Source organism: Emydura macquarii, unplaced genomic scaffold (genome assembly GCF_026122565.2).
Source record: "Emydura macquarii macquarii isolate MOO-44397 ecotype Brisbane River unplaced genomic scaffold, CSIRO-AGI_Emac_v2 contig_1229, whole genome shotgun sequence".
Lineage (NCBI taxonomy): Eukaryota > Metazoa > Chordata > Testudines > Chelidae > Emydura > Emydura macquarii.
This window is the reverse complement of record NW_027131366.1, coordinates 411,222-435,908: the sequence shown is the minus strand read 5'-3', so window position 1 is coordinate 435,908 and position 24,687 is coordinate 411,222.

The window sequence follows — 24,687 nt, the reverse complement described above, 5'->3', positions numbered from 1 at the left end:
CCCAAGACAATGCGTGTCGGCGATGCTCTTGGCTACGGCAGCTCCTGCCATGCAGGGCAAGCGCCCAGCTGGCTGCTGTTTTCCTCCTTACCCTGGGGGCGGGGGAGGGAGGGTCTGTGTCCCAGGTCGTTGCAATGCTGCTGCTGCTGCTGCCGCCGGCACTTCCTTTACATGCGGTGCGGCGGTGCACTGGGTGCAGGTAGAAAAGTTTGCAGCAGGATCAGTAGGAGCAGCCGCTGCACCACCTGGCTGCCCCCCGGCTCTGCCTCCGCTCGCTGCTGAGTCGGATCCCTGGAGCCCAGCAGCCTCTCATGGGGGGAGGGGAAGGCTCCTTTCTTAAAAGAGGGGCTTGCCCACCAAAAAAAAAAGGGGGTGGGGGAAGCACCACCCAGTCCAGGGTGCGTCTCCCTGGGTCAGAAGAGGGAGGGGCCGTGAAGAAATAAAGCAGACCCCCCTGGAAATGAACCCGAGGTCCAGCCTGCAAAATGCCACTGGGTCTCAATGGCTGTAGGTCGGATGCTCCAAGTCTCTAGCCGATCTCCCCCTCTTCCTCGCCCTGCGATTGCAACAAAACCGCAGGCTCCCCCAAGAGAAAGTGCCCAGAGAAGGTGCCCAGAAGCCGCTGTGAAATCAGCTCCCCCGATCCCTTCTCCCCTCGCAAAGCGAAAAGAGATCAGCTGCTCCAGTCCGTACAGAGCTCCCTTCCTGTAAGTAGTAGGGTTGTTCTCTAGTCCCTCGCCAGTTCCTCTGGTACCGGATCCTCAGCTGTCCATCATCAGAGCCCCAAGAAACTGCGGACGAGAGAGAGAAAGAGAGGCCGGCGGTGCAGAGCCCGTGGGGAGTGAGCGGGGAGGACAACAGGGCTGGGCTGGAGAGAAGCTGCACATGCAAAAGGGAAGGGGGGGTTGGGGGAGAATATGTGAGCAAAGCCAGAGGCTCCTGGCTCGCCTGTGAATTTAATCTCTCCCCTGCCTGCTGCTGCTGCTGCAGTGATTTTTCATACCCATCTAGCGAGTCCGTTGTGTATTTGACACTTGGCTCCGTGTTTTTTCTTCCCCCCTGGGCTCATATGATGACACTCGACCGGGGATTTCTTCTTGGGAGGCTCAGGGTTTTCTCTGACACTCATTAAAAGATCATTGCAGGTTGGAAACTGACAAGCTTCCCCTCTCCTTCCTCCTAACCCCCATTACTGCTGGAGGCAAGTCCGGCTTTGCAAACAACGCCCCTCCCATGGGGCCCCTGAGTTGCACAGGTAACTCTCAGTCATTCGTGCAGTTTTAATCATTTTACTAATGTCTTTACAAGTGGCTACTATGGAATGTACAATTATAGAAAATACAGTAAATTAGCCTTAATGTTTCCACTTCTAGGGCACTTACCATCTGAGGATCTCAAAGCACTTGACAGTGTTTTATTTAGTCCCAGAGCACCCCAGGAGTGTGAGGAAAGTATCATCATCCCCATTTTAAAGAGAGGGAAACAGGGCTACAGAGGTCAATGGCCTGATTTTCCAAGGGGCTAAGCATCTACAGCTTCTATTGCAATCAAAGAGAGCTGCGGGGTGCTCCACACTTCTGAAAATCAGGCCCTAAGTGACTTGTTGAATGTCACTCAGCAAGTGTGGCAACAGTGTCCCAGGTTTCCTGACTGCCAGGGCTGAGTCTTCCATATCAGACATTAAAGCATGTTAATAAAACCAATATTACAACAAAGACAACTAAGAGGGATAAAAAAGTCACTCAAGCCTTAAACATAATCAGTGGGCCTCAGTTGGTGTCCTGAAGGTTACACGACTTGATGCCCTGAAGGTTTGATGCTTACAAAGGGTAGCAAACGTCAGTCAGATGCCTTCTGCTGGGAAGTGAAATTTATCTCAACCTGGTGTGTGGGATTATTCTATCGTGTGAGTGAATTATTTGCTCTATGGCTTTTTTTTTTTTTTGGGTGTTTCGTGAGATGTAATAATGAAAGACGCTTTGAGACATTGACTTCTATTGTGTTTCTATGTGATAATGAAGCACATTGGAACATTTAAGAGCGCTTGCAGGGAAATGAATAAAGAATCCTTTATTATGAGGGTGGCACAGTCTTGCCTCTTTACAAAGAAGAAATAGAGTGGCAGGATCGAAAAGGAAAATGGGTTTAGTTTTTTCCTGAGCCTGTTAATGAGCAAAGCTGCAGGAGGGGTCTCTGTGAATGGTGGCTGTTTCCATAAGTTAGATTTATCATATGTCAACATGCTTATAAATATTTTTGCTGCATCGATAGCCTGAGTCAATTTTTAGTGTGTCATTCTGTTTATAATTATGTAGAGAGATGTGCCCAAATCAAAATCGCTCAGCTGAACACATCCCAGAGTGTGGGCTGTTTGAAATCCAAACCTGGATTCAGATCCAAATTTTGCAAATGGCCCGTCTTTATAATGGGCCAAAGCAAAATCGTGGATCTGAACATCCCAAATATTGCAGTATTTGGGCTCCAGATGTGAAGTCTTGGGCCCCTCTCTAGTTACATGGTTTACCCAAAGGTTTGAATGAGGAAGTGCGGGAATGCTGGATTCATTTTTTCCTCTCTCTTTCTGGCACAAACTCAGCCTAGTTAAGCAAAATGACTGTTTCATGAATCCACATTGTGAAGCAAGAATAAAAATATGTCAATGCCACGGTAAATAATGAGCTAGAATTGTTCTCTCACACTACTATTACACCGATGTAACGCCACTGACTTAGTGAAGTTACTCCTGATTTACACTGGTGGAAGTGTGAAGGGAATCAAGCCCAGCAATGTCTTATAAATGTACACAGTGCAGGTGAACTTAATGGACTTATGTCCAGGATGAATTTGTCCCAGTAGAAGTACGTATTTATTTGTAAATTCGTGTGTGTGTGTGTGAGTGTGAGAGAGAGAGAGAGAGAGGGCAGACCATAGAGATACACATAGCTGATGACCTTGGATTCAGTAAGTAATTTTACAATAAATATATTTTTTGTAATGATGTTGAAAAAGCTACACTCCTTTTCCATGGGGCTACTGTGTAACATACAGTGCTTAATATATTGTCCTTGTTCAATTATAGTTTTACCAGGCTGGAGTCACAAGAGACTGCAAGCTTTTCAGGCTTTCTGGTGATTTCCTGAAGGTATTTCAGCACTTGATCACAGTACAGAACATAATACATTGCACCATCTGTATACATAGTTCTTGGTTCCTGACAGAATGAGAGATAAGGCTTAAGGCATTGTAAGCCAAAAAATACAATACAGATTTCTTTTCTTTCAGTGTTTACAGTGACTTAATGTCAAAAGAACTGTGGATTTTCCTGCCATTAGCAATTGTCAGAGAACCAGCTCTACGTGTTGTTCCTTTGGCCCAAAGACACTCCAATGAACTGAGGGCACAGTGGACCAAACTCTACTCCCAGTTCTACCGGAGCAATAGTCGGTGATGCTGCATTGGTGTAAATAAAAGCTGACTTTGGCCTATGTGATCTGCAACTTTTCTGCTTTGGTTTGGTAATTGACATCTGCATCAATGAAACTACTAGACTGCAAATTTTTAAAATCAAATGTTGATATATGGACCAAATCCTGCAATCCATACTCAGGCAAATCTCCCGTTCAAGTGAATGGGGTTTTAGCAAGTGTAAGTGCTGAATATAGATCCTGTTCTCTATATGTGATACCACTTCCCTCCTTTAACTTCAGAGGGATTTACTGGTTTTCTACAGAGGGAGACTAGGGCTCTGGAATTTTACCCCTGTAAGAAAGATAAATTATATGATTGGGTAGCTAAAGAATTATAGGCCCTGATTTAGCAGAGTTTAGGAAAATCCTTAACTTTAAGTGCATAAAGTGCACTTAAGTGCTTTTCTGAATTGTGACCTCAGCAAAGGACAAAAGCACATGCTTAAAGTTAAGTTCAATTAATTTTAAGCACATACTTTTATTTTTTGCTTAAAGTTAAGCACATATTCAAGTGTTTTGCTGAATCAGGGCCAAAATCTAGAAGGACAGTGTGATTTTCTGTGGTAGAGATATTATATGTATACGGAGAGACAGGCATGGCCTAATGGTTTGATCCCAGGCCCAGTAACTAAGAGTTTTTGAATTGTAATCTCTGTTCTAACAATGACTCTGTGGCTTTGGACAAATAACTTAAACTCCCTGCCTCCGTTTCCTCATCTCCATCTTCATTCCATCATGGCAATGTAAAAACCCAGCTTCATGAGAGTGCTGTTTTGAGGGCAAAATAGTTTGTAAGTCCTGTCCTGCAAGGTGTGCTTAGCACTGTGCAGTATTGAGCATTATGAGTCTGTAAATTTACATAGCTCCAGATTCTGGCTCAGTGTTGGTAAAGTCAGGCTGAAAAGTGCCATGTAAATGCAGTTTGAATTCTAAACAAGACTTGTTTAAAAAAGTTTAATCTGTTTCAGGAAAATGCTGTTTGTACTATATTATTCAAGCAACCTATCAAAAGTAACACATAAACCAACACCAATATTTTACTCTTGTGTTACACCTGAGTAAATTGGCAACAAATTCAGGTAAACTGATAGTTATTCCAGATTTACACCAGAGTAAGAGAAGAATGTGACCCCGAATGACCATTTTGTGGGATATTTACTTTGGTCTTTGGTTTGATTAGCATTGATCAGACTAGTTTATTTTGTTTTTTGTTTTTTAACCATTTAGTTATAAACAATACAGTCATGGTAACATTCTGCTTTTCTGAATATTCAGGGAACATTACAATAACTGGAACACTGATTAGCAATAAGAATAAATATTATCTCTGTCCTTATAGTCCAGGTAGCGATATTGGTTATGATTATCCATAAGAATACATTTATTTTTTCAGTATAGACTGATTTTATTATATTTATTAAAATGTTTTGGAGATCTGGGTCAAGATTCTGTTTACAGTTGTAATGCTGCAAATCTGGAGTAATATCACTGAAATCATGAAAGTTGCTGTGGATTTACCCCCCATGTGACTTAGAGCAGAATTTGTCCCCACATCTTCCGACATAGTTGAGCAGGCTTTTAGCTGGAGTGGAATCTGAATCAAAGAAAATGAAGGTTACCACTTCTCAATGAAGGTCTTTGTGGTCAGTGGGTTAGAAGCTTCCATTTAACATTCTACTGACTGCTAATGATACTTCTGGAATACACGTCAATGAACTCGAGACGAATTTAGTTAGCTTCTTTCTCAATCACTGAAATACCTAATATTCTACCTGGGGAAAAAATTAAAACACAAGCAAACAACAAATATTTATGATTGAGATTGTCATGGCCAATAGTATATTCCCTCCATCAATCTCACAGCTATTTCCTTTTTCAAAAATATTGTTGCTCCATTTCGAGTCAAGCAGCTAGTCACAGTTTGGGGCCTTGGGGATGTTCCAGTTGAAAACAGAAATTGGTGACAGTCAGGTATTTCTTGGATACAGTTTATTTTATTTACAAAGAATGTACAAAGTCCCATGTCTCTGAACTCAGACTGAATCAAATCACAGGAACAGCTTCCTTTGCTCACAGCACCAACAACACTCTTTTTTGCAGCCTGAACTCCTCACTCAGAACCCTCTCTTCAAGTTTCATCCAGGGTCAGACATTATAGTATACTTTCAGCTGCTCCTCCCAGTTGCCTGTTTCTTTGTGTGTTCTGCCTCCCCCTACACACACACATGCCTATACTCAGCAAAAGCTGAGTCCACTCCACTCTGTCCAAACTCCTGGGTGAGTACACAACCTCTTTTTTCTGAGATGGAGGGCTTCTGATTAACTCTTTGTGACCATTACATTAATTGAAGGGTGTGTTCACACCCAATCTCAATGAGGTTTTATCTGAACTCATAACAAGGTTTCACCCAGCTCATAATAATGCTATCAGCAGAGCTGCACCTATAACACTATCCTTGTTATCTCCAACTTTCCAGTTATATGGAACACATTAGGCTACACCTACATTAGAAGTGCTACAGTGGCCTAGCTGCCCTGATGCTGCTTCTGGGGAAGATGTTCTAAACTGATGGGAGGGAGCTCTCTCATCGGCTTAATTACTCCATCTCCCATGAGAGGCGGTAGCGTTGTCAGCAGAAGAAGCTCTCCCGCTGACATAGCGCTGTCTACACTGGAGCTTAGGTCAGTATAATTTATGTCACTCAGTGGTGTGGATTGTTCAAACATGGTCTTACTGTTTCTATTTTAAAAATATTTCTTTTGATCTATCTAAAGTACTTATAGGTCTCCAAACTGCACAATATCTCGGTTCTTTTGGGCTTTCCCCTAAGGGTCCCAAAGTATTTTACTGACTGTGTCCAAGAAAAAGGGTGCCTAAAGTTAGACTCCTGGGTCATATTTAGGCAGCTAAATAAATGGCCTTTTCATAAGTTCTGAGCATTCAGTAGATTCTCCTTGGCTCCAATATATAAGGATAAGATCCCTAAAGTTGTAAGGATCTCGATCAAAATTTTAAAACAGCTGCTTGTTGTATTTTTCATTGATTTAAATTAATAGTTTATCAAATATTTGAATAGGAGTTTTGATTTTTAACACGAGGGGTTTCAATTAAACCTCTCATGGGTTTTCCCCTAGATTAGTCCTGGGACATCATGCTGTTAATGTAAATCAAAGTCAATGAAGCTACACTGGTTTAAATTTGAAAAAAAACAGGACCAATGCATGAGGCTACATGACATAATCTATAGCCCATGTTCATATATGGGCTGTTTATGTATCTATATGTTAAATCACAAGACACTGCAAGTGTATGTTCATGGTGAAAAATTTACTGTGCTACAACTACACTGCATGTAAGTGTGTTCTTTCCTTTTCAGACTTCTAGTTATGAAATGCTGTTTGGTTAAGTGCAAAACCACTCCTCCTGCTTGCCCACTTCAGGAGTTTGTCACGAATTGTTGTCTTCAGCAAATGGATCCCTTTAGAGCATCACTGGTTTTTATTTATTAAAGGGAAAATATTGTGTCATTAATTATTAAAAGCACCCAAAGAAGTCCCGATATCTTGAATCACTTCCAGAGCAGAGGATACTGTATAGTGTGATACTGCCTTTCTTTTCTGTGTGTTAGTTACTGCTCAACTTTTGCCTGTTTTTACTTTCTAGGATTTAATACCCACTATTTGTACATGTAAATGATTGTACATGTACATTTCTTATACACACCTCCACACTCTCTATCTGCAGTTCCCTGTGTAAGATCTGACATTAGATAAAGGTAACGTGGGGCTATACCATGTCATTAATTTTCAGGCAGAACTCCTAATCAGTTACATTGCAGACTTCTGCTTTAAAAATTGATAGTATATAATGGCCCGTACTTACTCCTTTGGGCTACGAACATTCTGTAGTTAGCTGATAAATTACCAAACATCAGTTAGTTAAATCTTTCCCAACCCTAACTAAAAATACTTAATTGTTCATTTTGCATCACTCTGTTAAAGCCTGCGTTTTGATATTATACTTAAGGTTGTTATAGGTGAAAAATGAAAAAGTAAAAGGATTGTCATTGGCCATATTGTTATTGAAACTGATAGGGTCTAAGACTGAGTAAGCTTAATCATTTGAGAGTGCAAATAGAACTGTCCAGACATTGGGCCTGAACAGGGAATTACCTTTCCCTGAGGAATAGATAATTATCTATGTGGCTCCTTTTTGAGAGACAAGGTAGGTGAGGTAATATCTTTTATTGGACCAACTTCTGTTGGTTGGAGAGAGAAGCTTTTGAGATACAATGAGCTCTTCTTCTGGTCTGGGAAAGGTTCAACCTTGTATTTAGCTGTGATGCTTTGAGTACTTTTTCCAGATCTGAGGAAGAGCTCTGAGGAAGACATACACAAGTCCATGGGGCCAGATGCAATGCATCTGAGGATGCTGAGGGAGTTGGCTTATGTGATTTCAGAGCCATTGGCTACTATCTTTGAAAACTCGTGGCAATTGGGGGAGGTCCCTGATGATTGGAAAAAGGCAAATATAGTGCCCATCTTCAAGAAAGGGAAGAAAGAGGATCCAGGGAACTACAGACTGGTCAGCCTCACCTCAATCCCTGGAAAAATCATGGATCAGGTCCTCAAGGAATCCATTTTAAGGCACTTGGAAGAGAGGAAGGTGATAAGGAACAGTCAACATGGATTCACCAAGGACAAGTCATGCCTGACCAACCTGATTGCCTTCTATCAAGCGGTGACTGACTCTATGAATATGGGGAAAGCAGTGGATGTGATATACCTTGACTTTAGCAAAGCTTTTGATACAGTCTCCCACAGTATTCTTATCAGCAAGTTAAAGAAGTATGGGTTGGATGAATGGACTATAAAATGGATAGAGAGCTGGCTAGATCACTGGGCTCAATGGGTAGTGATCAAGGGCTCGATGTCTAGCTGGCAGCTGGTCACAAGTGGAGTATCCCAGGGGTCAGTGCTGGGGCCAGTTTTGTTCAACTTCTTCATTAATGATCTGGAGGATGGGGTAGACTGCACCCTCAGCAAATTTGCAGATGACACTAAGCTAGTGAGAGTGGTAGATATCCTGGAAGGTAGGGATAGGATACAGAGTGACCTAGATAAATTGGAGGAGTGGGCCGAAAGAAATCTGATGAGGTTCAACAAGGACAAGTGCCTAGGCAGCAGTTCTGCAGAAAAGGACCTGCGGGCTACAATGGATAGGAAGCTGGATATGAGTCAGCAGTGTGACCTGGTTGCCAAGAAGACTAATAGCATATTGGGCTGCAATAGTAGGAGCATTGCCAGCAGATCAAGGGAAGTGGTTATTCTCTTCTATTCGGCATCGGTGAGGCCGCATTTGGAGTATTGTGTCCAGTTTTGGGCCCCCCACTACAAAAAGGATGTGGAGAAGTTGGAGAGAGTCCAGCGGAGGGCAACAAAAATGATTAGGAGGCTGGAGCACAAGATTTATGAGGAAAGGCTGAGGGAACTAGGCTTGTTTAGTCTGCAAAAGAGAAGAATGAGGGGGGATTTGATAGCAGCCTTCAACTACCCGAAGGGGGTTCCAAAGAAAATGGAGCTAGGCTGTTCTCAGTAATGGCAGATGACAGAACAAGGAGCAATGGTCTCAAGTTGCAGTGGGGGAAGTTTAGGTGGAGATATTGGGAAAAAGTTTTTCAGTAGGAGGGTGGTGAAGCACTGGAATGGGTTACCTAGGGAAGTGGTGGAATCTCCATCTGGCTGAGATGATTTAGCTGAGATTAGTCCTGCTTTGAGCAGGGAGTTGGACTAGATGACCTCCTGAGGTCCCTTCCAACTCTAATCTTCTATAATTCTATGATTCTATAACACTGGCTCCTTTTGGTTCAGTTTCAGCTGCATACATAAACATCTGCACATTTGATTGAGGAGGCTACAGGTGTAGAACTCATTAAAAGGAAATGCAGGTATCTGGGGTCTGGTCTACACTGACAGTGGAGGTCAACATAATATCACTTATGTTGATCTCTGAAAACCTGCGTCTACACTGGCACGACAGTCCCGTCGACTTAACATGCGGCAAAAGTCGATGTAATAAAACCATCTCTGCGAGTGGCGTAGCACCTAATTCGATTTTATTGGTTTGATTTTGCATCAGTGTAGACGGAGCATAACGTAATTCAACATTCATGGTCTCCGGGAGGTATCCCACAATGCTCCATTGTGACTGCTCTGGACATTCGCGCTCTGCTGTTACGTGGTCACGCTCACCAGAAATGCTCCCTCCCCATATGCCCCAGGAAAAGTTCATTTTTCATTTCCTGTCCAACCAGCATGGAGGGAGCTTGTAGCTGTACACCTCATGGCTACTGCAAAGCCCAAACACGCTCCAGCATGGAGTTGACCAGAGGTCTTAGATCTCATCCATCTTTGGGGTGAGAAGTCTGTTATGGCTCAGCTCAGAGCCAGCAAAAGAAATTTTGGATATTTATGGGAAGATATCCCAGGGCATGTTGGAGAAGGGGCACAACCAGCACTGCCGCGTGAAGATCTGACAGGCACATCAAAAGGCCAAGGAAGCTAATAGCCATTCTGGCTTCTCGCCCAAAAAATGCCACTTCTACGAGGAGCTGAATGCCATTCTTGGTGGGGACCCCACCATGGTGTCGCCATGCATCGATACCTCCACTCCATCCCACTCCAGGGACAACGATGAGGATTCCGTGGATGAGGAGGAGGATGAGGATGAGGAGAGCAGGGTGCAGGAGAGCGGGGTGTCCCTTCTCCCATTCCTGACCCCAGAAGCAGTCCAGCAGTACACAGAACAGCACTAATGATCCCGGGGAAGGCACATCTGTAGGATACTTTGCCGCGCCATGCTGCAATCAAGGGAGCTGGAATCATGGCAGAACACAACATAGCGGCATAAGGTCCAGGCCGGTACCTCGCTGCGTGCAGCAAATCTTCCCTTTCCTCGTGTGTTACCCTCAGGAGACTGATATCGCTCATGGTCACCTAGGGAAGATGGTGCATGTTTATTCCCCAATGTATTGTCCCAATAAGGTCACTTTAATTATTTGGCTATGGTTTCAGAGGACACTATTAACCCCCCTGCGCTGTCCCCAGATCCCCTGTGGCCACCTCGTGACAAAATGGTCATCTTAATTAAACCGTGGCGCCTAGGCACCCTTCTCATACAGGGCATTTGAAATGAGCTTTTTAAATCCTCTCTAAAGCAGAGTAAAGTGCCCCTAGCTTACCATCTCTGCAACAGCACAGCGAGCCAACCTTTCTGGGATGTGTGGAATGGAATGAGGGTCTGTCTTACCCTTGTGCACAGCAAGGGGAGTTTTTTATATATTGTTGCATTTCTTTCATTTCCCTGGGAATGCTAACAATGGCAACGTTGTGCATTTCTTTCCATTCTGCAGACACCTCGGCCTTGGCCCAGCCTGCTTGAATTGTTGCAGAAAGACTATCGCAGATTAGGAAGAGGGAAAAAAACTCCCAAGAAATGACATGTTTGGCGAGGTCATGAACGCCTCTGCGGCTGCAGCGACAGAGCTCCGTGCATGGTGGATGACCTTGTCCCAGAACATGGACAGGGAGAGTCAAAGAGCAATGCAGGAACATGATCGCAGTACCACGCATGAGATGCTGCGTATCATGCATGACCAAGCAGACATGCTCTGGCGGCTTGTGGAACTTCAGGAGGAGCGGCGGCTGGACAGTGTCCCGCTGTAGCCCCTCCATAACGGTCCTCAGCCTATGGCTTCAGTGCTCCTCCCCGCTCCCCAACCCCAAGCGGTCTTGGAGGAGAATGGCCAGGCTGCAGTATGTGGTGCACTAAACCCCGGTGGAGGCGAGCAGAAAGCAGCGGCGGCCCTGTTAAGCTGGCCTGCAAGCAACCACACTACCATTTGAAATTGTGAATAAATACTAGTCCCCTGCCCCCACCGACTTGAATGTTCATAAATAAAAGTTTGCATTATTTCAACACGTTTCTTTATTAAATCATATCTTGCTTGGGAGGGATTTGGAGTGTACTGACATCCATGGTAGGGGGGATTTTAAGCAAAGGCACATAACATACAGGAACAGAAATCATTACTGCATCTCATTCCAGAACCTGGTTTTCAATGCTTCCCTAATGCAAAGCGCTCTGCGGTTAGCTCTGAGCGTATTGTTGGCACCTTGCTGCTCATAATCGGAGGCCAGTCTTTCTGCCTCCACAGCCCAACCCTTGGGGAACCTTTTCCCCTTCGCTTCACACACATTATGAATAACACAGCACACAGATATCACTAAGGGGATGTTCTTTTCACTCATGGCCAGCCTAGTGAGGAGACTTCTCCATCTGGCCTTTAAACACCCAAATGCACATTCAACAACCATTCTGCAACTGCTTAGCCTGTTATTAAAATGTTCCTTGTCACTGTCAAGGTACCTGATGTACGGCTTCATTCACCAAGGGAGCAAGGGGTAAGCAGAATCCCCCAGGATCACTATTGGCATTTCAACACCCCCAATGTGAATTTTTTGGTCTGGGAAGAAAGTTCCTGCCTGCATCTTAGAGAACAGTCCTGAGTTCCGAAATACGCATGCGTCATGCGCCTTTCAAGACCACCCCACATAGATATCTGTAAAACGACCCCTGTGATCCACAAGTGCCTGCAGGATCATGGAAAAGTACCCTTGCAGTTTATGTACTCAGTCGAGAGGTGGCAGGTGCTAAGATAGGGATGTGCATGCCATCAATGGCCCCCCCACAGTTTGGGAACCCAATCGCGGCAAACCCGTCCACTAACTCCTGCACGTTTCCCAAAGTCACTAGCCTTCGTAGCAGAAGTCTATTAATGGCCTTGCACACTTGAATCATGGCAGCTCCCACTGTAGATTTACCGACTCCGAAGTGACTCCCAACTGAGCAGTAACAGTTGGGTGTTGCTAGCTTCCACAGAGTGATGCCACTCGCTTCTCCACCATCAGAGCTTGTCTCAAGCGAGTATTCACGTGCTTCCGGGACAGAGCCAGCTCTGAGCGAAGTTCAAGGAAAGTTGCCTTTCGCATACAAAAGTTTTGCAGCCACTGGTCATCATCCCACAGCTGCATAACGATGCGGTCCCACCAGTCGTTGCTTGTTTCCCGGAACCAGAACCAGTGCGCCACGGACTGCAGATGATGAGTAACGGCCTGCAGCAATCGGGAATTGTTCTGATTGATGGCTTGTAGCGGGGCAGCCTTGATGGCATAGTGGTTGCCTTTGCTTCGGGTTCTTGCTCTTCTTTGAAAATACTCCATGATAAGCCGAGATGTATTTGTGATGTTCACAATAAAAGTGCAGAGTTGAGCTTGTTCCATGTCTCCGCAGCAATGGCGAGCGCGCAGCATAAACAAATGGCGTGAAAAGGGGGGAAGAGCGTTGCATCATGGGATGATGAATCTCGTCCCAACAGCCACCATGGCTAGTTGCACTGTGGGATAGCTATCCACAGTGCACTGCTTTGACTGCCGAAACAATCGTGGCGAGTGTGGACGTGCGAGTCCGGTGCAAGGAGCGTGGTGCGGACACAATTCAGCGACTTCTAAAAATCGGCAGGTGAAAGTTGACTTTAAGTAAGTCAACTTCACTCTGCAGTGTAGACATACTCTAGTTTTACTATTCAATAAAATCCTTTTATTGGTTGTTGCTTCACTGAACCCCAAGGAGTCAGAATTCTCTCCAAAACAAGCCAAGGAGATTTCTATCACCATCATGTATATGGTTGAGCTACTCGAGGTGGTTCTTTCATATTGCTATGAATGATTGTTCTTGAATCCAGTGGAGAATCGGGCCTAAAGGCTGTTAATGTGACATGACAGCAGCACTATGGGACTGATGCAATACTTATTGCAGGAATGTTTCTCGGGCCCTAAATTCTTAGGACCTGATTCTCTCATCTGGAACTCAACAGGCATTTGATGAAAAATGTGTAAGTGATGCCCTGTCCTCTCAAAAGACAGCAAATTACCTGGTATTCCATGTTCCTGCCATTAGCTAGATGAGCGGTCATGTAGGATACTTGGCTTGATCACTGTTCAGATGTGTTGCAGAAATAATGGCCATGGCCTTTGAAAAAGTTGGAGTAGCTAGGCCAAAGCCCTCCTCCCAGGGTAAGCTGTCCTCTAATGGCAATGGAGGAAGCAAAAGGGGAACAAATTTTGCATATCTGTCCCTTGCACAGTCATATACTTCTAGGAAACAAAACAGCATTTCCTAAATACAATGTATTAAAAACAATCCATTTAATAATTCATTTCTTTCCCTTTCTGCCCATGCCTTCTTTACATAGTACTTCTATTTCTATTAGAGATGGGGCCCAACCTGTAAAGTTTGGACCCAGATTTTAAATACCCTCCCCTCTGCAAAGCTCAGGGATGAATGGTTCAGTCCATCATTGTGACTGGGGACACTCAAAACATCCGAATTCATAGCCAGATTAAAAATGTGGATGGTGTTTGGATCTGGGAGCTCAGATAAAGTGATGAGGGTCATGGAATAAAATCCTGTAAAGACAGAGAAAGAATGAAGAGTAGGTTTGGTTTGTATCTATATATGTCTGATTTATATTGTATTTTATTATATACCACACTCCTGCTAAGCAAAGTTAGGAGAACTACTGGAAATAACCCAGGGAGGGTAGTTCAGAAAAGACTGCTCCAGACACAAGTAAACAAGAAAAATAATAGCCAGTGGAGTGGAGGTCCAACACACAAAAAGACTATCTTCCTGCCTACATACAACCACACCATTTATATAGGAGGCACAACACATTGTGGTGGCTGATTGATTCCACTACTTAAGGGTTTTTGATGATACTATAAACTGCAGGAAAAGCTTGAATAATGTATGAAATTATTCAATAATTAATAAAAGTCATCAGAAACACTCAATTGAAAAACAGCTTTGTAAATTACATCTCACTGTTCTTTTTTTCTTTAGTTTCACAGCATATGCTTGAAATCAGGGGACAGCAATCCTTCCATTTTGATACAGGACCTATTTCTGTGAGTTTCTGTGTGTTAGGAATGAGGTGGGATTTATTGCTGGGGAATGTACAGAAAGCATTTGAAATCTATTTCCCAAAACCAAACAGACTATTGCTTGGAGAGGAAGTAATTTGCTAAGGGATGGAAGAAGGAGAGGAATATTGTGTTCATTAAGATTTGCTCAGCAATAATTTTTCACTATACTAACTACCATTAATGAAAAGCTCAAGAGAAAAGGTAACAAAATTGATTTGCACCCATCTTGCCATTGTCTGCAGTTCTTCCACAGCTTGCACACATGGGACATTTATCTCTGGGCAAGATTCACCCCATTGTGAAGGGTCTGCACAAAGATCACCATTCTGCAAAACCCCCACAGTCACCCAGTGTATGGTGGGGCTGCAAGAGAAATGGCCACATGCAGGGAGGAAGGGGAGAGCTGCATTCCTGTGCCAGAGAGCTAGGCTGTTCTCTATGTCTGATTAAGCCAATCTCGAGATGACCACTAGAGAATAGGCTGAGCTGTTTGATTTGCATAGGGGCAGAGGCTGCTATTCCAGGTTATAGGTGGAGACATTGGCTGGGACAGTTGCAGAGGGGTTGTGGGCTTCTGCCAGATTGTGTTGTTTGCAGATTCTGTCTCATCCAAAACCCTATCCTAACCCCATCTCTGTTACCTTGGGCTTCCCTGCCAGTGAATTGTACCCAGATGCTGCCTCTCATCTGATACTTTGAGTGTAAGCTCTTTGGGGCAGGGCCTGCCTTTTCATTATGTGTTTGTACGGTGCCTAGCCCAGTGGGACCCCAGTGCTTGAATGGGGCCCCTATGCACTGATACAATACAAATAATAAATAATGATACATTGTGGATATGGCAAGAGGTGGAGGGCATACATCACTCTCAGAGAATTGCCAAGTTAGTCACAAGAGAACTAAGAACAACACCAAAGCTTTGTTTTCATAAATCCTAGAAGTTAGAGATGAAAAAGACCTACTGGATCATCTAGTCCGCCCCTGCCAATGCAATGTTGTTTCCTAGAATGCATTCTTGTGTACTGTGTCCCTTTTCATTCTAAATGTGCCAAGAGAAGGGGCTTCCCCAGGATTTGGACTATTAGAGTTCACATCCAAGATGTTTTTCCTGCCCTTAACTCTAGTGTTTACTTTTCTGACTCTCATCCCATTATTGCACTCCTTGTTACTACCCAAAATAATGACTCTTCTTAAGATTCAGTTTTACCATCCTTTCTCATGTTGAGTAGTATTTTATGAACAATTATTCCCATTGACTTCATTAGAACCAGATGTGAAGGAAGGTGCTATGTAAGAAGACGGGGCCTGTAGCCTTGTCTATACAGGAAATTTTATCAAACAGTTCTGTCTGGTGTTAACACCGGCTTACTATAGACACAGCCTTCATATTCATACCCCTTCAGGCAGCTGTCACATCCCCATCACTTCCCCATTTGTCACTAAGTCAAGATGTACACATCAAAGGCCAAAGTCTGCCATTCTTACCCACACTGAGTAGTGACTACTACTGATTTCAGTGGGACTACTCATGGAGTAAGGTACTATTCAGTGTGAGTAAGGATGGGAGAATCAAGTCCTGAGTTAGTCTCTCTTCATATAGCCATAGAATCCACGGCGTGTTTTTGTTTAGACATTGGCATCAGCTCCCTTTATGTTGCTTCCATAACAACATGACCAACCAAAATTTCATCTGCTGTAGTCAGCAGTGACATTATATACAGTGTTGTAGCTCGATGTTAGTTAATGGCAGAAAAATAAATACAAGTTTGATCCAGTATCTGAGCCAGAACTATGGTTAATACTTTATATTGATCCAGGGTGAGAGTTAAAAGCCACATATCCAAACAGCTGGGACCAAATGTCATTACAAGCTTATAAAAGGCTATTGATCTGTTATTACTGCGTATCTAACAGGAAGATATTACAAAGCTAATGTCAGGACACTGCTAGCCATGCTGCAAGGGGGTAGAGGTGGGAGTAATGTGGAGGGGACCTTCACAACATTTGGAATTCTCAAGATCCTAAGGTTAGGAGTGGGGTTTTCCTGTGAAGTTTTGGTCTCTACATGAATAGCAGGCTAAAGTCATGATCCTACTGCTCTGCTTCCTGCATCCACATGACTGCTAGTCCCTTTCTCAAGGAGATAAATGCATCTGGAACCATGCTGAGTTTACTGAGTCACTTTTTCCCCTTCCACAAGTTTTTGCGTGGAAGGGGATGACATTGCCCTAGAATCTAACATCATCAAACTCTTAGAAACAAATTCAATCCTGGTGTAAACAGGCACAGCTCCCACTGACTTCAGTGGCAATTGTGCCAACTTGCTCCAGCCAGGCTGAATTTGGTCCTTAGAGCTGGCATTCCCTTTGTGTTTTGTCTCAGGAATATCAAGCCCTTCTGTTCCACTCAGAAAATATATTACAGTTCTGTCTGAAGTCTGGAAGGGAGACCCATCTGTTTTCCAGCTGTTAGTAATGGAAGCTGTCACAAGGTGTTACCTTTGTATAAGTCACTTCATGATATATGTTTGAAGGTGCTGATGTCAATACAACAGACTGTGTTTCAATCCATTTAGCCATTATCATCATTTCAAGGGTATTTTCTCAGAGTTTCTGTGTTTATCTCAAGAGAAAGGAGAAAGATACCAAAGATTTTCCAGTATACATAAGGCTATATTTGGCCATATCTCAGTGTTTCCCTTTTGTCCTTCCCCTTCTCTCAATATATAAGCTATCTTTTGTGGCTGTCTAAAATCTGTTACATTTCTCTTATTAGTGAGAACCCAATCACTATTACTTCACTCAGGTAAAGTCATGCCAGTAGCATTTCAGAATAAGATTATTTATGGACTAATCTGACTTTTATAAGATGATGCATGTACGCATGCACGCACATACACACACAATCATCTAACCTCTTTCTCCATGTTTCCCTGTCTGTGACATGGATCTAAATACCTACCTCAGGTGTGACTTCCTTCAGCAGTGTTTGTAAAGCACTTTGAGGTCCTTGGATGAAAGCTGCTATAGAAGTTCAAATTATTGTTAAGTTATAAAATATTTAACTAGTGGTGGAGAAGTGAAATGCCAAATGCCCGAGCAATCTGGGTCCCCAGACTGGTCTTGTAAATCAGCACATAGTGGGCCTGATCCAAAGCCCATTGAATTCAATGAAAAGACTCATGTTGCTTTGGATTCGGCCCATAGTGCATAGGTAGTGCATTTTATGTGAGTTCTATGCTAACTCTAACAGATGGACAAAGAGGCTGAAAGTTAAGACAAACTGCCAGCTTTATGTAAGGATTCCATTGCTTTTGTTATTGTTGTTCAAGTCAGGTGTTTCATATAGTTTTAAGGTACAGGTAGTTTGCAGTGAATCTAGGCTCACCTCTCACCCTTCAGATAAAGAGCACTCCCCAGTGTGCCCATCACAAATTATGTTCTCAACTAGGCCTGATGATGTTTGGAATGTGTTTGGAAATGTAGAAGTGTAAGAAAAAAGCAAAGGCACTGAAATGCTTTATACTGGGTCCCTGCTATGGATGTTCTCAGGCACCAGGACGTAAATTACACAGACTGTAATATCATTCATATCACACATTGTCACAGTAGCTCAAAATTACTTTCAGGGCTATACCTAATGCAAGTATAGATGTAAATACCAGCACCTCTCCACTTTAAGTCTCTCTATATCAATGAGAAATCACCACCCTACAGTTTTGACATATCAGTGGCTTTCATCCCTGCACCAGCCATTGGAGTCCTTTGCATGTTAAAACATATCTTTTGCTAGAAGAATCTAAGCTTCCAATTTTCAGCCTTTTAAAGTGGTTTCAGTTAAATCTGCTCCATGTTGTGTTATTAATTTTTAAAAAGTTCAGATCCCTGCTCTGTTCTTTTTCCTGTGTCATTTTAACAAATTAGAATGTTTGGTAGAAGAGAGTGACAACTTGATATGGGGATAGACTGAGCTTTTTGGATCAGCCCAGAGTAAGGCTTTGTGTGTTGCTGCTGTGGCCTAGGACCAGACACCTCAGAGAATCATAGTTCCTCCTTATGCCCTGTGGGAAAGAGGGGAAGGAAATTACTGCAGTTCTTGAAAGGATGCAGCTTCCTTCCCTCTCGCGCCTGGGCATAGTCACTCACTCTACCCCACTCCTGCCCATTTGCTCAGAGTTGTGAGTATCCACAGATCAAGGGCTATACTTTGCTCAGACTCAGACCAAAGCTCTGGGTAGGCTGAGCAATGGGATTACTTGTGAAGTAAGATACTCACTCCTCAGTTTGAGTGAAGGTGTCAGAATCTAGCCCTTAGACTGTACTCTTTGGGTAGGGATTGTCTTTTACAGGGGACTGGACTGTGAACTCCTTATTCACAGGGGTGAGCATCACAGAAGTGGTCACATGGAGGTCAGTAGGACTACCTATGGGAATAACTGCTCAGCAATGTCAGGGGTTCACAATCTAGCCCAATGTGTTTGTACAATGCCGAGCTCTAGGTGTTACTGTGATATAAATATATAAAAGAAGAAAAAGAAGAAGAAAAAGGGTAAAGGTGGCAGATTCTGGTCCTAAAATTACTCAGGGACTAATGTGCTACTAAAGGAAAGTAAAAGCAAGAGAATCTGGTCCCTACCAAGGACAATCCATTATATTTTACATGTGCCACCCAAAACCACACAACCTTTGAAGTGTAGTTTTGAAATGTTCACTAGCACAGAGATAATCTACCGCAGCTCTAGCAGAGTGCTCATCTTTATATTGTTTACTTTCCCTCGCAGAAAGTTTAATCTGTTCCCATCTTTCAAAGTCCAATCTTATTTTATTGATCGCCAGACCTCGATTTACTTTTATTATGCCCTTTATGTTATTTCTTATTTTAATTCCCAGATGTATCTCCTAACCCTCAGCTGCCAATTTGAAGTTTGCTGCTGTACGATACACCTTGAAGCACCCTTTTGAGACTGGCTGTGACAGGGTGCTGGGTGAAAGCAGGCTGAGCCAGCCCTCTGCCTTTGAAGCCCTAACTGAGGGAGAACTAGAGCCGGCTGAGTAAGCCTGCACAGAGTGGGCAAATGGGGAGCAGCTGCTGGGCTCATTAGCAAAGCGCTGTAAAGGCTCACAGGAACAACCTGCAGGTGTGTGAGGGTGGACCTAAACAGCCTGAAAGGGAGAGGTAACAGGAGGTGGGTGAGTGCCCTTTGGTCAGTAGCTGAAACTGAGGTCCCCAGGCTGGACTGTGTGTGTCAATAGATGATGATGGGTAACAACCTGTAAGTAAAGTACACTGGTGGAAGCATGAAGCTGAGATCTGTGGGAGCAGAGGACCTGAGCAGCAGGAGGGCCCTGCACAAACCCGTTACACTGGCATTATTCTGAATTCATCCCAGTGTATCCTGAGCACTTGGAGAGCCTCTGATGAAAAGGTGTTAAATAAATGTGCAAAGCATTATATTGTCAGAACTTTAAATCATGACAGCTTTTTTAGGTGTGGAATGTGAATACCTGTTTTTGTGACTCAGTCATGAATAATCTACATTTGCATATAATATTTCTCTAGAGTCAACACACCCTCCCTCTGGTTTAATCTTTATGATTTTTGCTGCTGCCATTGAATCTAAAGCTAAATTATAGATCTGACTAGGGACCACTTTGCTGAGTATGTGGTGAGGAATACACGTGGGGTTACACATGGCTGCAGCTATATACATGGATGGCACCTTGTGATTTTTAGTAAGTAGGCACAAAAATGTTCATCAAAGCTAATTTTTCCCCATTTGCAAAAAGATGCTTCCAATTTGCTTACTCGGGATTCAGAGTTAACATGGCAACTTTATGTGCCCTTCTAATATTGTTAATTGAGTTTATTACAGTAGCACTGAGGGACCAGCCAAGATTGGAGCCACCTTCTGTTGGCACTGTACAAAATAGCATAAGAGGCAGTCTTAGCCCCTAGAACCTGCAGTCTAAACAGACAAATAGGAGTGGAAAGGGATAGTACATACCACCAGTAATAATTAGTATTAATAAGTTCTATAAGTAATCTTATGTCAGAATAGCTTTCCTTGGAAAAGGCAGGGTAACTTGACTCAGACATTATACTCCTTGTCTAGCCATCACCTTAGCAATTATTTTACAGTTCACCTTAAGTAAACAGGATTATAATGATAGCAACACAGCATCTAGGCTTTGAAATGATCGACCTAAATGTATTTCTTTATGCCTTTAGAAACTTTTTTGAGTATATTGGAAATCCCGGGCTTGATTCTCCACTATTGCACCAGTTTTTCAACAGTGTGAAACCATTGTTGTAAATCTGGCATAGTGGAGTGGAGACTCAGGCACCCAATTCAGAACTGTTTCCCTGAATGCCTTTTAAAATTAGATCTGCAAACCTGACCCTAGCTGGGACCTGATCTTGCAATGAGCTCTCCCAAGGCAGACCTCTGCACTCATGCGGAGTCCCATTGGCTTCAGTGGGACTCCATGGAAGCACTTGGGTCTGCCCACATGGAGCTGTCTGCAGGGTGTCTTCCCACTGGGAGGGCATCTTAGACTAAGAGCCATTCTAGTGTACAGAATTCCCTGTGCTTCATTTTCATTGTGGGAGATCTTAATCAGACAGAGTGGTTAATTTCCTGCTCTGTGGGTGATTACTTTCAGAGCAGATAACTGAATAAAACAATCACAGTGACTCAGAGATGTCCTTACCAGAACACTAAAGTCCTTACCGTACCCTTACCCTGCACTTGAATACCGTATTTCCTATTTTTGTGTGAGATGACACAACTTTGCACCAGTGCTGCGGTAAGGGCAGGAGGTTGGACTAGATGACCTCCTGAGGTCCCTTCCAACTCTAATCTTCTATGATTCTAAGGGAGGGCCAAGCCACTAGCCCGCGGGGTGCCGGGCTGGCTCTCCACAACATGCAGGGGATGCCAGCGCCCCCACGCCTCCTGTGCTTCATGAAGGACTGATCCAGCATCCCCAGGCCAGGGGTTGAGGCCACCCAGTTAGAGCTGGTTGTGGGGCTGGAGTGGCGGGTCAGTGCGGCGCACCAGGCCGGCCCTTCATGATAGGTGGGGGGTGCAGGAGACTGAAGGGCGGCTGCTCCCACTCCTGTGCCCTCGCACGCGTTGTGAAGGGCCAGCCTGTGGTGGTAAGGCAGCCCCCATCCGAGCCGGCGCTGGGCTATGGGGCTGGAGTGGGAGAAGCGGGCACCGTGCAGTGGGTAAGTCCGGGGGAGGGGAAGGAGGGGTGGAAGAGCCAAGCCTTTCATTTGCATCCCCACCTCAGCCCCCTATACCCTCTGCAGGTACAGATCTCCCTCTTCCCAGGGAAGCTGGGGGTGCCAGGATCCCTCCTGCCCGGCCAGGGGGGGATGTGTGAGCGGGGGGGAGGGGGCGCGGAGGTGCAAACGCAGGCGTGGTTCTAAATCTGCTAAGAAACTTAGAGGACACTAATGTTGAGAATGCATGTTACTCCTTACGAACCAACCACATCATGTTAACACTACACTTTTCTCTATGTCCTTGAGGAAAGGTGGTGGGAGAGAGTTGCATTGTTTTCGATATATAAAGATCTTGTTCTTTCTTTTTATGCTTTTGGATCATTTCAGATCAGATCAATTTAGCCACTAGTGTTCTCAACCTTCTCCTCTCTTCAAAAGTATTTTCATTCTCATGATTCGCTGGTTTCAGAAGGGCAATTCATGCGTGATAAGTTATATATGTATAGGTGTTTTCAGGACCGGGTGTTTACGCTTTCCCTTAATGATCAATTTAAGTAATCCATCACATTTTGGACTCATTTCTATAACCACCTAAAAAACTGACTCAGCCTACTCATCTAACTTACACCAGTTTTACATTCCTGTGACTTCACTGACTTCAATAAAATTACTACAGATTTACACCAATATCAGAGGAAATCTCTATCAACATGACTCCAGACCCTATACTCTATCATTTGTATAGCACAAATCTTTTCTGTGAGTAATTTGAATTTCATACAGTCTCCCAGACAGGTTGTACACACAAAAGCCCCCCTATCTCCCATTCCTTTGTAATAATATGCTTTAACACATGCTTCTTATATCAACCTTGTATTTCTTTGTGTTTTTGAGCATGTTTTTAACCTCTTTTTTATCCTTCCTTTTAATTATTCTGAATGTATTTCTTCCATGTTTTAAGTCAGTGCAATGATGTGTAGCTCACTGGAGAACTATTAAGGCCCTGATCCTGAAAACACTTAAGTATGTGAATAGCTTCCATCATGAGTATCCCCATGAATTTCTATAGGACTATTCACTATAGCAAAATTACACCTATGCTTACATGTTTGCAAGATTACATCTAAGATAGCATGAGGAATCTCAGGCCCCAAGGTTCCCTAGGCAGTACTCAGGTCAGGGCCACCATCCAGCACCTCACCAGACCTGGCAGAGAAAGGGGCTAGTGGAGTTCCAGCTCACCAAAGGCTCCAAACATAAAGCCCCTGATGGAGGGAAATGTCCAGACCCACCAGTTGGCTCAGTCACATTATTTAAGCCAGAAGGAGGCACAGGAAGTTGACTGAGCAACTAGGTGGTGGCTCCTTGGCTGATTGCCACTTTGGACCCTGTCTTGCCTGACTCCTGAGCTCTGCCTTCCAGCCTGCTCTTGGTTCCTGCCCTCCTTATCTCAGATCCTCCTCTGCTGCTAGTTCTTGTTCCTCTGTCCTGTCTCCTACTTGGGCTTCGATCTTTTGCCTGACTCCATCTCCAGCTCTGATTCCCAGTGCATGGTGCATGGCTCCTGACTGACCACTAGGCCTGACTGCCTGCATCCCAGTCATTACAGATAGGTGCATTAGCTGTGGTAGAAAAATGATTGAGTTGCAGGAATGGAATTTACTCAGTACCAGTTGCAGATATTAAAGAATTGATGGGTGTCACTATTTTGTGTCCTAATCTCTCTTCTTTGTATCTGTGCATTCAGGCCTTAATTCAACAAGGTTTGTAGCCACATGCCTAGCTTTATGCATGTGAGGAGAAGTCTTGTTGAGGTCAATTGGACTACTCACAGCTTATAGTTAGGCACATGTGTGACTAGCTGCTGGGGATACCCACAGTGGAGACAATGTGCTACCCCTCAGAGCCTCAGCAAGTGAGATCTTTGCTGCAGCTAATCTGGGTAATGACTCCCTGGCACACCAGCTTGTCTGCCTTGCCAGCAAACTCCTCGGGGATCTCCCAGCCCAAACCTTGCCTAGCAGGTAACATTAGTGAACTCCAGCCTCTGAGTGTCTCAGAGATCTCTCTGCAATGCACAGCCCCTATTACTGTACATTCACAGATGATATTAACTTTGATCAGGGTCATGCAGAAGGGGGGGGCAAGCAGGGGCATGCCCCCCAATACTCATCGAGGGCACAGAACTCCTCTGGCCCCAGGATGGGGGAGGAGAGAAGAGTGAGCTCCAGCTTGGGTGAGGGGAGGGAAGAGCAAGCTCCTGCCACTCCAAGGTGGGGGGGGGGGGGAGGAGCTCTTCCTGGGGCTGAGGAGGGGTGGAAAAAGTGAGATCTGGGGAGGGCACAGAATGTGCTCCTCCAAAAAGAGTCATGTTTAAATTTCTGTACATGCCCCCCGAACTGCTCCTTTAAAGAGACAGAAGCAATAGCTTGTTAGCTTGACTGGACTTAACCATCACTTTGATTCAATCAAAGCACTATATCGGTTTAGATAAATAGTAAAACATGTTTGTTTAATTAAGAAGAGAATGGTTTTAAGTAAGTTCAAGTATAAAGAGGAACAATAGAAAAGGTTACAAGCAAACAAAAATAAAAATACACTTCAAAGATGAAAACCTGCTTTAGCAAATTAGAATAGCTTATTCCAAGAATTGTTTCTCACCAAGTCTCTTCTCCAGCATAGCTAACTTGCATTAGTCAGGATCCCCACAGAGTTCAAGGCACTGGTTTTCCTTGTCTCCTGAGGTGAAGGATAACTTAGAAGTTCACTCTCTCAGAAATGTATGTATCCTCAGATAAAGTTCCTGTTCCCTGCTGGCTGTGGATGTCGTGCTGTCTGGTGTAGACTTCATGCTGTTTTCTCCCCTTCTGGTGATTTTTACAATGCAAAGGACCTCTTCCCACAACCTCCAAAAAAATGAATAGCCCATGGAGTTTGGCCACAGCTG